The sequence below is a fragment of the Pinus tabuliformis genome, chromosome 9 (assembly GCF_031772625.1).
Source record: "Pinus tabuliformis cultivar Carrire ecotype Pingquan chromosome 9, CPIR1, whole genome shotgun sequence".
NCBI lineage: Eukaryota > Viridiplantae > Streptophyta > Pinopsida > Pinales > Pinaceae > Pinus > Pinus tabuliformis.
This window is the reverse complement of record NC_142307.1, coordinates 1,517,169,807-1,517,184,497: the sequence shown is the minus strand read 5'-3', so window position 1 is coordinate 1,517,184,497 and position 14,691 is coordinate 1,517,169,807. Positions and strand designations below refer to the sequence as shown.

The 14,691-nt window shown below is 37.3% G+C and overlaps 1 pseudogene; it reads left to right on the top strand.

Annotated features, from left to right (window-relative positions):
- Positions 1-12,176: 12,176 nt before the first annotated feature.
- On the top strand, positions 12,177-13,338 carry LOC149154362 (galactan beta-1,4-galactosyltransferase GALS1 pseudogene; annotated as a pseudogene).
- The last annotated feature ends 1,353 nt before the right edge of the window (positions 13,339-14,691 follow it).

Genomic DNA, 14,691 nt, shown 5'->3' with positions numbered 1-14,691 from the left:
CCTTCTCGTGTCGCCTTCCACCAACCCCCACCGTCACTCTCCACCGACCATGAGCAACCATATTCATCATGTCAATCTCGAGCTCTTAATTAATTTATTTATTGGTTATAGTTTCATTGTTTTCTATTTTGGAGTTTTTTGGGGTATATTTTCGATCAATTTGTTAAAAATTTAAAATATATTTAAAATATAAAAAGAAAAAAAAATCTTTTGAAAATTGATTTCACTAAATTCCTAATGAAAAAAAATTAAAACCTAAAATAATTAGAAAATAAAGATTTTACTTTTCAAAATCAAAAAATATTCATGATAAACATCCTAACATTGCAATTAAGAAAAAAAAAAGAAAAAAAAAGCTTAGATTATAGTTCTTTTGGTGGTTTCGAAGCATTTTATTTCTAGTGTTTTGTGGTTTTCTATTTTTTTTGAAGGGTTTTTTCTGGTTTTTATGGCTTTTGTATGATAGGGTTTTTTTTTTCAAATTAATTTATTTTATTTGCAAGAAAACTAAAATAAAAAAGACAAAAAAGAGAGGAAAACTACCTTGGCCCGAGCCTCTAAGACTTTAGCAGGGTCTTTGGCGAGGTTGGTTGGGTTGTTGCTCCATGGTTCAATCGCTCAATCAGACTTCAACACCCTCGATTGAGCCTTAATGTCTCAATCGAGCTCATGTTTGCTTAATGACCTACGCAAAACATCCGCGACCTCCTACTTGCCCGACGATCTACGAAAGTCATCCGCGACCGCGTGTTTTAATAGAAAATAGTGGCTCGATCAAGCCATAATGCTCGATTAAGGGTTTGTTTTAAACCCTTGATCAAACTATCTTTTTAGCGCTCAAGAATCTCGATCGAGTGCTTATAATGCTTGATCCAACTCTCTTTTTTTCCACCTAAACGCACCCTCCCTTGCCAAAAAATGTAACCCAACTCCATGCTTTTACCCTTTACATAATATGATGTGTCTTTCTATGATGGATGGATACCTATAGTGGAACAAGTTAGTAAAAAAAATGATGGTGAGCTTTGAAAAACATAGATGGTTGAGATGGATATTCTTCAAAAACTTTTGAAGAAGTAATAACTTGCAATAATATTAATGTGAATGTTAAAAAACACACTTCAAAATGCTTTGTGGGTAGAGTACTTTCACAAACATAAATATGGATATATTATGGTTTTTATTTAGTTTATTTATTTTCTAAATTATTTATATAGAATTGTAGTAAAGTATAAATTCAGATTGAGTTCTTACATTATAATAATAATGATGGTTATAGGCTATGTTTATAAAGTGATGCTTAATAAAATGTGTATATTCAAAGTGTAAGAGTTATTAGATTGTAATAGATGGCAATTTTAGTTGTGGCGTTTTCTTTCTTTCAATTCATCACACATTGTGCATGGTTTTTACTTTCAAGATTATGAAAACTACAAGAATCATTTTAATTGAAATAATAATGTACTATTATTGTGTTTGTATGATGGAGTGAATGAGAGAGATCATGAATCTCTTTTCATAAATAATCTCTACCTCAACAATTTTTATTTTTTTTAATTCATTTAGTATTAAAATCTTTTTTTTTTCTTTTTTTTTTTAAATTCAATTTACAAACTTTGTTTACTAAAGCTCTTATGATTTTGCAAGACCTTGATCTATATATGTTTGCACATGTTAAGTACAAGAATAAATAATTGAGTCCCTTAGGATCTATTTCAATAGGACCAATGTTTCATTAGTGTTAGCCTTCACATTAAGGATGATGAAGAGGATTACAAGTTTAGTGTTTGATTATTGATATTAGATTATTTAGATTGTTTATGTTGGAACGCAAAATGATAAGATTTGTTTTACTAGAAAATTTCCATTAAGTAATGAATGTTTAGAATATAAACCTTTTAGACATTTAGTACATGTATTACAAAGAGAGCATGTAACAAACATAGTTAGGATGAATGATCTAGATTGAACTCATGTTCATTGCATAGCCACAAATAGTCCATGACAATGTGAACATCCTATATTTCTTCATGAGAAAATTTTCAGTCAAGTAATGAATGGTTTAGATTTTATACCTTTAGACATTTAACACATCTATTACAAAGCAAGAATGTAATGAAGCATATTTAGGTTGAATGATCAAGACTAAACTCATGCTCAAAACATGGTTGCAGATGGTCCATGACAAAGTGAACACCCCAAATCTCTTGCATGGCTATTAATAAGAAAACTCATATAGGATGTTATAACTCATGTATTAATAATCAAGCTCATATGGGATGTTACTACTAGCATCTCCAAATCTCAATTAGGGAATGGCTTTGGTAGCTTTCACATTAATGTACTGAAGTGAATTGAGTCATTCACGTGGGGTAATCAGATTTAAATTAGAAGAAATTAGCTTGAGGAAACTATTGATAAAATAGTCTACTACTTAGGACAACATATCAATGAATTGAGTCATTCATGTGGGGTAATCAGATTTAAATTAAAATAAATTAGCTTGAGGAAACTATTATAAAATAGTCTATTATTTAGGACAACATATCAAAATGTAAATACTCATTTAAGCCATATTTGAAAAAAAAATGAAAATCTCAATTTTCGATTTTGCTCCAATTCATTGATTTGGAAAAATGGAAAAATGGAAAAAGAGAGATATTGAACTAGGATAAGCTAACTAGAGAATTAAATTAGCACAAGATATTGCTACATTTCTGACATAAAATTAAAAAGAAAACAAAAACAAAAAAGAAAACTCAAAAACTTATCATTGATTTTTGTGAAAGTGAGAGAAAAAAAAGACAACATAAAAAAATAAACTTAAATTATAATAAAATGAATAAATAATGCATAAATATTTTCAAAACCAAAACTTGAATTTGGAATTTTTTTAACGAGGAATTTTTTTAGAGATTAAAACCATAATTGAAAAAAATAAAGAAAGTGAGAAAAAAAAGGAAATGAAATCATAAAAATAAACCTAAATTATAATAAAATAAATAAATAATGTATAGAAATTTCATAAATTAAAACCATAATTATAATAGATAAATAATCCAATAAAAACTATAATTATAATAGAAAAATACTTCAAATAAAATTGAGATATGTCATTTTTTTTTTTTTTTGCTAAAGCAAGAGTGTTTCTTTCTCATTCAAAGGCTTAAAAAATTACAAAACTATATTACAAGTCCCGGACAAAGTCAATGGGAGTAGTCGGAGACCGCCAAACCTCAAAAATCAGGCATCATTTCCTCAAAAACCTACAAAATAACCAAACCCCCGTACACGAAAGGAAAATAAACTCAAAGCAAGGAATTTTTTGGGTCCGCCCAGGGGATAAAACCCGTGCAACTAAGACATCCGTCATCCAGGAGCCACCACGATGAACACGAGAAGCCCGGAGGATAACCCCTCGAAATAGCTCGATGAACTAAGGCTGTTGATCTTCACTCCCCGAATCCGACGGCTGAGGAGAATATCGGACGAGAAGAAGCACGAGGATAACCCGCCCGATATAGGTGGTTTTCTCTCTTCGTCCGCTGCCACATGGTGATAGAAGAATGGCATCGGAGGCAAACCATGAAAAACCGCTTGGGGGCTTGGATGCATTCGATAAACCACAAAACCGCTTGACCACTAAAATATTTGAGAACGAAAACCACTTTTGTTCCACCACCTGCCATCCAAAAGAGAGCTTCCGTCACGCCGAGTTCGGGAGCAAAAGCTAGCTGAACCCTAGTTCTCCATCCTCTTCATTGCCCAATTGCTGCTTCTCCCTCGTCTTGAGATAAAGCTCATTGTCTGCTCATGCCAGACTATGGCATTCCTCTCGCAAATTCCCTACAGGCATAAGTTCCCACCTGTAAAAATTGTAGTCATTCTTACAGAGCACCCCTTCATTTGCTAGCCGGTCTGCTAATCTGTTGGCATTTCTTCGCACATGAACAAAACTTAGGGTTCTCAGGATTCTCAGATGTGATTGAATATGCCAATAAACCTGCAAAAGTCTCCAGTGGTGCGAGATTTTCTCAGGATCAGAGCCATTAGCTATTTTTTTTATAGAATTGATTGTTAATTCAGAATCAACTTCTATTATGGAGTTCTTCATGTTGAGATCTCTTAGAATCTCTAAGCCCTGCTCTATGGCCATAATTTCCGCCATGTTGTTGGTGGCATTCCCTAAATGACTGTGGAAGATGGCAATTAAATTCCCCTTGTCATCTCGAATGGCACCTCCATACCCTGCCTCCCCCAGGTTACCTTTCGAGGCTCCGTCTATATTTAATTTTAAGTAACCAGGGGGGGTGTTGCCAGAAGTCCTGCCTCATTGAAGCATGTGTAGCAATCTGGATTGAGCCCCAGGGGACCAACTTCTGAAGGCCCAAAAGAAGAAGAATTCTAGCCTCCTATTGAGATGGAGGATTCGCAAGAGGTTGCTTCTGAATGGTATTAATAGTTTCTTTGAGTTGCCTTAGGAGTTGATTTATTATGATTTGGGGCGTGCTGGATTTGTCCTTGAAAATTTTGTTATTGTGTTCTTTCCAGACATTCCAGATTAGAAAGCCTGGAATCAATGTCCAGGCTATGTTGACAGTCTCATTCTCTGAGAGTTTTTTCCTCCAATTCTTTAAGGTATTGGAGATGTCGTTTTCATCTCTGTCAGTTTGTCTAAAGATAGAGGCAACCCAATTCCATAGGGTAGAGGTGAAAGTGCAAAGGCTGAGAAGGTGATCCCTCGTTTCTTCCTGTATACCACAAAGCTGGCATCTGGATGGTCCCGCAAAACCCTTTTTCCTAAGATTTTCCCAAGTCAAAATCTTTTTGTGAAGAACCATCCACATAAAGAGCTTGATTTTCATCCATTGAGGGTGCTTCCATAGGTTCTTCCAAGTTTTATCCGGGTTTGAAAAATTGTACCCGATGACCACTTCTTTGGCTTCTTTGAGATTGAAATTTCCCTCACTGCTTCTTCCCCATCTAAGTTGATCTGTGGACGTTGAGATCAAAATTTTCCTTTTTTCCAGGATTTTAGCAAGAGCTTCAACCTAGGTCTTCAGAGGAGACTCTTCACTATTAATTGGTACATTCCAAGTTCTCCACTTGTCACCATTCCTTGTCTTATTCCAAAATTCGCTGACCTTTTCTCCACTTAAGTTGGGTTCCTGCTGCTAGTTGTCCTCCTAGAACGAGGCAAGGTTTCCATTACCAATCTCCTAGAAGCTATGTTTCTGAACTAAAGCTCTGTTCTCCCAAGCATTATTCCAAATGTGGGAGCCCCTGATATGCCCTGTCATTCTGATCAGGTCCCATTCCCTCCAGTCCTATGCATATTTCTGCGTCCAGAGCTTAGCCCATGGGTTGCTAGATTCCTTCAGCCATCTCCACAAAAGTTTGGCCCCAAATTTTTTTTTAATAGTTTATGGGTCATGGAGACCAAGACCCCCATGAGGTTTGGGTGGGCAGATTTTGTCCCAAGCTACCAGCGCCCATTTCTTTTTTCCTCACCTTTTCCACATAGAAAGTCTCTTTGCATGTTCCTGATTTGATGCGCAACTCCTCCAGGAATAGGAGGTGCCGAAAAAATATATATTGGAAGAGACTGCATGATTGCCTTTGTGAGAATGAGCCTGCCAGCAAGATTTAAAGATCTACTTGTCCACTTGCAGATTTTGTCCTTTAGTTTGTTGATCAAAGTTTCCAAAACCTCCTTGCTCTGAGGTTTGTCAGTGAGAGGTATTCCCAAATATGTGGAGGGGAGTTGGTCTCTCTGAAATCTGAGAATTCTGGAGAGGTTTCTTTGAATGGCAATATTTGTATTGAAAAAAAAAAGCTTAGATTTTGAGAGACTTACCTCTGTACCAGCCGCCAAAGCAAAATCATGCAGGATTTGTTTGTAGGCTTTGGCTTCTTTGACCGTTGGTATGCCCTGTAACATAGTGTCATCTACAAATTGCTGATGAGTCAATGAGTCCCCTTCCTGTGTGAGCTTGAGACCCTGGATTGTTCCTTGCCTTTTGGTAGAAGTGATCGCTTTGCCTAAACCTTCCATCATAAGAATAAATAGAAATGGTGAAAGCGGATCTCCCTGCCTGAGGCCTCTGAGGGCCGAAAGGATTTGGAGGGAGAGCCGTTGAGAAGGATGGAAAATCTAGCTGAAGTTACCAAAGCCATAACCCATCTTATCCAATTCTGGTCAAAGCCATAAGTTGTTAGAACTTCTTTGATATATAGCCAGCTCAGTTTGTCATAAGATTTTGCTAAGTCCAGTTGAATGATCATCCCTGCTTGCTTATTTTTCTTGAGAGAGTGCACTATTTCATGTGCTTGAATGATGTTATTGAGAATTTGCCTTCCTTCCACATACCCAGTTTGCTCCTCCGAAACGAGAGTTGGTAGGAGGGGCTTGAGTCTGTTTGCAATAACTTTGGAGATGATTTTGTATATCACATTACAAAGGGCTATGGGTCTGAAACGATCTGGAGTCATTGCTTTATCCTATTTAGGAATGAGAGCAATGAAAGAGGCATTTAGCGCCTTTAGGATTGTTTTTGAAATCCTTGAGTCCTCCACCACCTCCAAAATGTCCTGTTTGACTATTTCCCAGCTTGCCTTGAAGAAGTCGACGTTAAATCCATCCGGTCCAAGCGCTTTCCCATTGTGCATCTCATTTATTACTTCCTTTACCTCTTCTTCTGACATTGGTCTGTTGAGATTGAAATTATCTTCCCTGGTCACCAGTTTCGGAATATGCTGCGTAAATTTTCTGATAGCTAGCAATCTGTTTAAGATAGGCTCCTCTGCTATATTTTGAAAATGTTGTACCAGAACGGACTCCATATCTTTGTGTGTGCTGAGCTCTCTCCCCAGCGGATCTATGAGCTTTGTGATTCGATTATGAGCTCAATGTTCCATGGTTGATTTGTGAAAAAACCTTGTGTTTCTTTCTCCTTCTTTAAGCCATTGTACTCTTGATTTCTGCTTCCAGAATATTTCCTCCTGCTGACATCTGGTGTCCCATTCTTGTTGTAGAGAGTCTGCTTGCAATTTCCTATCCTCAGTGAAGCCTTCCTTGATCATAGTTTGGTTGATATTCTGAAGCTTTTGTTCCACTTCTCTTTTGACTTTAAAAATATTTCCAAACTCGCTTTTGTTCCAATCTTTGAGTTTGACCTTGATATGCTTGAGTCTCTGTTGCAGAATGAACATTTTCGTGCCTTGAACAGGTAAATCTTCCTTCCACCACTTATCAATGTTGGATATGAAATTAGGGTGAGTAAGCCAAACATTCTCAAACCTGAAGGGTCTGTTTCTTGGAGTGCCAATAAAAGAAGCTTCTAGCTGAATTGGCCAGTGGTCCGACCCTCCAAAAGGTAGGATGAAAGCATTCAAGCTGGGCCCAGAGAGGAAGAGGTCCTCCGAGATGAGGAATCTATCTAGTTTTGAGGCAACTTGGGAAGCTCCTCCCCTCTTATTGTTCCATGTGAAGGTTCCATTTGCTGTTTCTAAGTCCACTAGCTTCAAGTTGATGAGGAAGTTCTGGAAGGCAATAGAGTCCTTTCCCATCAATCTAGTTCCTCCTTTTTTTTCTGTAAGAGATTTGATCATGTTGAAATCTCCACCCAGAATCCAGGGTATTACTGGGTGTCTCTCTCTAAGATCCTCAAGTGAGGTGAGAAGCTTGAGTTTATCTCCAGGATTTTGAGGACCATAGACATTTGTAACCATATAGATATCCTTGTCACCCAAAGGTTGGATAACCATTGAAAGATAGTTCCTGGATGCTTCTGCATCCAAAATGTCAAATTTCTGAGGATTCCAGAGAGTAAGAATCCCTCCCGCTGTATTATTGGCTTTTGACTTCTAGGTATTCATATTTACTGAGCCATTTGTTATGTATCTTCCGGACTTTGTCTATTGAACATTTTGTTTCCTGTATGAACACCATATCTGGGTTTTCTTCTTTTAATCTGTTGTTGAGATTCCTCTGTTTCCTTTTACTCCCTAGACCCCTGATATTCCATGATGTGAGCTTCATGATGGTGGGTTTTTGAATGAGTAACTAGTGAGGTCTTTCATCTTACCTGAGTTGATCATGAGCTTCCCACACTCTATGAGCAGTTCATTTTGTCTCTTTCTACCTCTTTTCCTGCCTGGGTTTTTGGCCGAGTGTCCTGATATTTCCTCCATTGATTTGACCCCTCCATGGTCCTGACTTTCATGGCTTCTTTTGTTTCCTGAAGTTTTTGTTTGAGATCTCCAGAGGAAAAGCTGTTGTACTCTATCAAACTCCTCTTGTGGCAGGGAATCTATCCTTTTGGTGGTTCCCTGGTTTAATAATTTCTCGAGATCAAGATTCTCTCTCTCAAGAATCTCATGTAGTTCTTGGTCCTCTGTCCCAACTTCACTAGCAGTCATCTCTTGGTCCTTGCTTAGTTCCATGCTGTTTGGTGTGGTTTCCTGTTGTTCGTTGTTTTCCTGTAATATTTCCATGTTGTCCTCCTTTTCTTTCTCTCCAGGATGGTTGTCCAGAGTAACACCCTTTTCACTGTTCCCCCCTTCTTCTTCTAAAATTTCAAAACTATTGTGACTTGCTAGTTTGTTATCACTCTATTTTTTTTGGTACTTTCTTCCTCCTCCTTTCCCTCTGCCCCCTATCTTGGTGAATCCTTCGGGATCTTTGCCTGTGTTGGTCCTCAGATTATCCTCCCTCTTGTTTTGTGGGCAATCTCTAAAAAGGTGTCCATGTTCATGACATTTCCAACATCTAAACGGGACATGCTCATAGTCCACTGTCTGTACCCATTCCTCATCATAAACTTCTAAGACCACTTCATCCGGGAGTGCTCCCGATAGATCCATTTCTACACATATTCGTGCAAAGGAAGTATATTTCCCTCGCAGAGTTGCCTCTGAGATTTTTAGAAAATGTCCTAATTTATTTCCTATAGCTTTCAAGGATTCAGGCAGCCAATAATCTAGAGGTAGGGAGTAAAGTCTTATCCATACCGGGACCGATGAGAATGTTTCTCACTCCGGGACAAAGTTCATTACCCAAGGTCGCATATATAGTCCTGCAACAGCATAGAAATAGGGTCCTCCTTCGAAAACTCTGTCTTTATCCTCTAGGCTGTTGAAAACCACTGTGAAGAAACCCTTGGACCCTAGATGTAGAGTTATATCCCCCTTTGGTTTCCAGTTGTTTCTAATCCAAATATACAGATTCTTCTCTGTGGGCCATATGCCCATAAACTTGCATATAATAGCATAAGCCATCATGTGATCTTTGTGCTCCTACAGTGCAGGATCATTCAAAACCACCCGGGGTTTGGTGGCAGTCTTGGGCTTACAGTGTCCTTCTGCTGAGTTGTACACATTTTTCTGACTGTTGTTCTCTGGTCTCTTCTCCCTTCTGACCGTCTTGTGAGTTTCTTCCTGTACATCTGCTTTGCTGCTTTCCAGTTCTTTTGAGTCTACAATTTTTTTCCCAGCCTCCAAGGGTTTCCTGAATCCGTTCAAACATGTTTCCCTGCTTCTGTTCGATACAACGTTGCTGTAGGAGGGAGTACAACTCCCTCCTCCTGGCACCTCCATTGTTGTCAGTTCACTCCTCCTGTTGCTTTCTGCTCCGAACCCTAGCCGTCCATTCCTCTCCTTTTTTCAATTTGAGATATGTCATTTAAGCATTAGGTTAAACAACTATTTCTCTATTCCAAGTGAATTTAAATATTTTTGGATCTCTCGATCATTGTAAGTTATGAAAAATAAAATATGTCATTTAACCACAAGCCTAAGACAACTATTTTTCTTATTCAAAATGAATTTAAATATTTTTGATTTATTTTTTGAATTTTTAAATAATTAGATAAATTTATTTTTTTAAATTTTTAATTAAAAAATTTACTAGAAAAATTTCTATCGCTATTAATTAATTCATCTAAAATTGAATATACATTAATATTAAAAAAAATAATACTCATAAATAGAGAAAAGCAACCGTCGAATTCTCACTTGAAAACCATGGTAAATTTGAATTTCAAATTTACTTAGATTTAAATGAGTAAAACAATAGTATATGTTTTCTCCTTACTTTTAAATAGGCAACACTACGTGGTCGTCGGACAACCTGAAAATTTACTCGTTGCACATTGCTGATCTCAACTTAAACAATGGCTGATCTCAACTTAAAACTAGACAATTTGCTATTGGCTGCCCATATTTAAGATGTTATTGACCCATTTTATAATATTTAGCTGTTATTGACCCATTTATATAAAATGAGTGACATTTTTTTCCATTTAGAATACTATTCCATTTATATAAAATAAGTGACATTTGTTTTCTGTTTGGAATACCATCTCCATGAATGCTTTCAATGTGAAATTCAAACTCAATTGCTTTCATTACAACTACTCAAAATATCCCACTGAGATAACACAACATTTAACCAAGACGCCACTTAGATAAAATATGAACATTCAAATCATATATGCTACAAACTGTTGTTATGATGACTATACGGGATTTTGAATAACGTATTTGAAAAATGTAAGGACAGATTTATTACTGTAGCATTTTTTTCTTCTTTCTCGTGAGTTCAAAAGTTATAATGTGGGACTAATGATAAGAAAACAAATCATGAAAGGTGCAAACTGCAACATATTCCATACAATTCAAAATCTCAGGAAGCTATTATCCATTGAAATATGTAAGGCAGTGAAATACGAATATCTTGTACACTGATCTCCACAATATTATACTGTGAGGAAAATAGAAATCTACTATTTTTAGAAACGAAACTTCAGAATATTATACTGTGAGGTAAATAAAAATCTCCTGCTCTTAGAAACGAAACTTCTAAGAAATAATAGCAGGCTATACAAGTAAGTGTAGCTACTAAGGAATTTCATAGAGTTAGCATACTCTTAGGCACCAATAATCATTAGTAATGTACCTCATCATACAAATATTTGGTCTAACCATTGGATTCTTCATTACATCTACACTTCTCTTCTTTTGCAGACACTTTGGGAGGACTGGTTTCGCCGGTTCTAGGTTTCTTCATTTGTTGCTGGTGTTTAGAAGATGTGAACTGAACAACGACTGTTGATCAGAATTGGGAAGCATGCAAAATCCTTGGAGAGGAGTTGGAGTACTTTTTTTCACTGGTATGCATATGGGTTTGCGTGGTGTGGGAGAACAAGAGAGCACCAGATGGGCAACCAATATTTCCTGCAGCTATAAAACCTGCTCAGTGAACCCTGGGATTTGCAAGCTGCAGAAACGTCAGTGAAGCCTGGGCGTTTGCAAGCTGCAGAAACGTCGGTACCGCTCAAATCACTTCTCCGACTTCCGATGACGTTCATGACCAATTCGGTCACCCCCAAAATAGCCTTCGATAGTTGAGCGCATGAACACAGCCGCTGCAAAAAACATGGGCTAAGCGGTTATATATATTCAAATTTCAAATTTCCAGCCGGGTTATCAAATTCAAATGAGCTTCCCATCTATGCGTACATTATATCGTATACCTTTGTATTCGTACGGTCTGGTGGCAGCAGGAAATCCCTTAGACATCGCTATCGGAAGGCGTTCACGTCTACCAAATTCAAATGAGCTTCCCATCTATGCGTACATTATATTGTATACCTTTGTATTCGTACGGTCTGGTGGCAGCAGGAAATCCCTTAGACATCGCTATCCGAAGGCCTTCACGTCTACCACGGTAATCTCCCAAGGTAACCCATGGGCATATGTATGGGGCAAGTGCTATTTCATGGACTATAGCATTATTAATGCTCCCTTACATCACTGTCATTCCGTGGGCATAGACGGTAGTACAATCACGCTGACACCCCGGATTATTTCTGGACAAGCGCTTTCCGGTAAATCATACCACGGATAACCACCATGTACAATACATAAAACCATACCATGCTATGCTATGCATCTGGACGGGGCATCTGAGATGTGACGCGCTGATACCATGCTATGCTATGCATCTGGACGGGGCATCTGAATGTTAACCGAACCATTCAAATTCAAATTCGAAATTTGAACTGGTGAATCCGCCCCGCCAAATTCGAAGTTTGAACTGGTGAACCCGCCCGGCCCAAATTCAAAATTTGAACATCGATAATTGCTATATCTCGCATTTCAAGTCGTCTGGCATCATGGTTCAGGGCGGGCACGAGACATATATCCGGAATTCCTTCCTGGGGCAGCGCATTACCGCCGGTGGAAGCCCGGACGAGAAGAAATTCAGCGGCGTGGGCATAAGCCTCATGGGCAACCACAACGCTGTAACGGACGTTGTCATCTTTTCGGCTGCTGTGGGGATTACAGTGACAGGTCAAGCCAATATCCTCACAGGAGTTCACTGTTATAACAAGGCCACAGGCTTCGGAGGAGTTGGAATCAAACTAATGCTCGGTGGATTGACTCAGATCTGAGGAACATCGGTTCTTATTTGGATTATAGCGCTCATTCTTCATGCACTCCATGGCAACAAATTTGGGAAAGCTGAGAGAATCGTTGCTCTCACAGAACAAAAAGGTACCTACAATGCCTCTGTTTACAGTCAGGCTCCCCCATATGATTACCTCTACTGTGGTTCCTCGCTGTACGGTGACCTGAATCCTCAGAGAATGAGAGAGTGGATGGCTTATCATGCCAAATTCTTTGGCCCTAGATCGCACTTTGTTTTTCACGATGCTGGTGGAGTCCATTCCCAAGTTAGAAAGGTGTTGGAGCCATGGATTCGAGCAGGTCGTGTGACGTTGCAGGATGTAACAGAGCAGGAACAATATGACGGGTATTACCATAATCAGTTCCTCATTGTGAACGATTGTTTGCACAGGTACAAATTCATGGCGAATTGGACTTTTTTCTTCGATGTAGATGAGTATCTCTATATTCCTCGGCGGAAAACACTGCAATATGTGTTGAATGAGCTCTCTGGCTATACCCAATTCACCATTGAGCAATATTCCATGTCTAACAAGCTCTGCTTGCAGAATAAACTGCACAGCATCTCGGCTAACAGTACTTATTCCAGGTAATAGTCATTATGGTTTCTATTAATCCGAAGAAAAAATTCGAATATGTTTTTGGGGTTTGAAATTCAATGTGATAATTCTGTTGCGCAGGGAATGGGGATTTGAAAAGTTATTATTCAGGGATGTGAAGAGATCCTCGCTTTCACCTCACCTCACTTTGTACTGTCTTTCACACCACGAGATCCTCGCTTTCAATACCATGCGTTTGGTGGATGACTGGAATCGGTTCATTTCCTTTTCTGTTCTACTATCAATAATAGTATTGCCAGAAATTTGACATTATATGTTACAAAAGTGGATTTCATTTCATTTTCTGTTCTACTATTAGTAGTATTGCCAGAATTGTTTTATAAATTGTTATGACATTATAGGTTACAAAAGCGGAATTTAAATTTAAACGGAAAAACTAATTTCCTTCGTACTTATTTGTATAATATTCTTTAACATATATGAAAACTCTCTCTTTTATATATATATAGTATTTTATAAAAATTAAAAAATATATAATTATCCACTAGTCACCGTAACACATTTTTTCACCTAATCGTCTACAACTCTGAAATTCAATTGCGTCATACAGCACGGGCATGTCTATGCATAAAATAGATTAATCATTCAGCCATGGTTAAAAACTGTTATCTTACAATCCTACCTCCATCCATTGGTTTAAAACGTCAACCCTTTGGATTTCAGTAAATAAAATTCACCTTTGGGACACCACCGAGGATATTAAACTTAGATTTGAGATACTATTGTATTGAATTTTACATTTACAATTTTATTGGTCAATGGTTTAAACGTTACAGTTTTATTTAAGTCTAATCTGTGTTATCATCATTTAACACATTTTAATTTATGATTCGAGAGGGTTTTAAAAATGGTTTGTTTGGTAAGGAAATAATTTAACAATTTAAAATCTAGAGGTATTTTATAAGAATAAAAAGTTATCTTTTTAAATAATGTTGATGAGTCACTCAGCATTTGTCAATAACAATGATTTTTAAATAATGTTGTTGAGTCATTTTACATTTGCCAATAACAATAAGTGCATAACAACCAATAACGGTTGTCTCAGTATTGGTTTGACAACTGAATTATGATAGGTTTACCTACTTTTCAAAAAAAAAAAAAATATAAGCATACACCAGTACATTTGAGGATAACAACCTGTGATCGTTGTCCCACTGCTGCTTTCACAACTGAGTTATTATAAGTTTTCCTACTATTAAAAAGATAATTAAAAAAAATCAATTTATGAATAAGTGTACTTGGAAGAAGGTTTTAAAATATTTAATGCATTTGAGGATAACAACCTGTGATGTGATCGTTGTCCCACTGCTGCTTTCACAACTGAGTTATTATAGGTTTTCCTACTATTAAAAAGATAATTAAAAAAAATCAATTTATGAATAAGTGTACTTGGAAGAAGGTTTTAAAATATTTAATGAGAACCGCTCATTAATAACCATTTTAGATCCATCTTAACTCCGAAACTACCAAGAATCTAGAGGGATCGAATTTCTTTGCACCTTAAGTAAATCTATGGGGTTCAAAGGTTTACTACCTCTCCTCCTTTCTGTAACTGGAACCTTGGATCTCTCATTTTCCACAGATTTCACATTATTTCCAT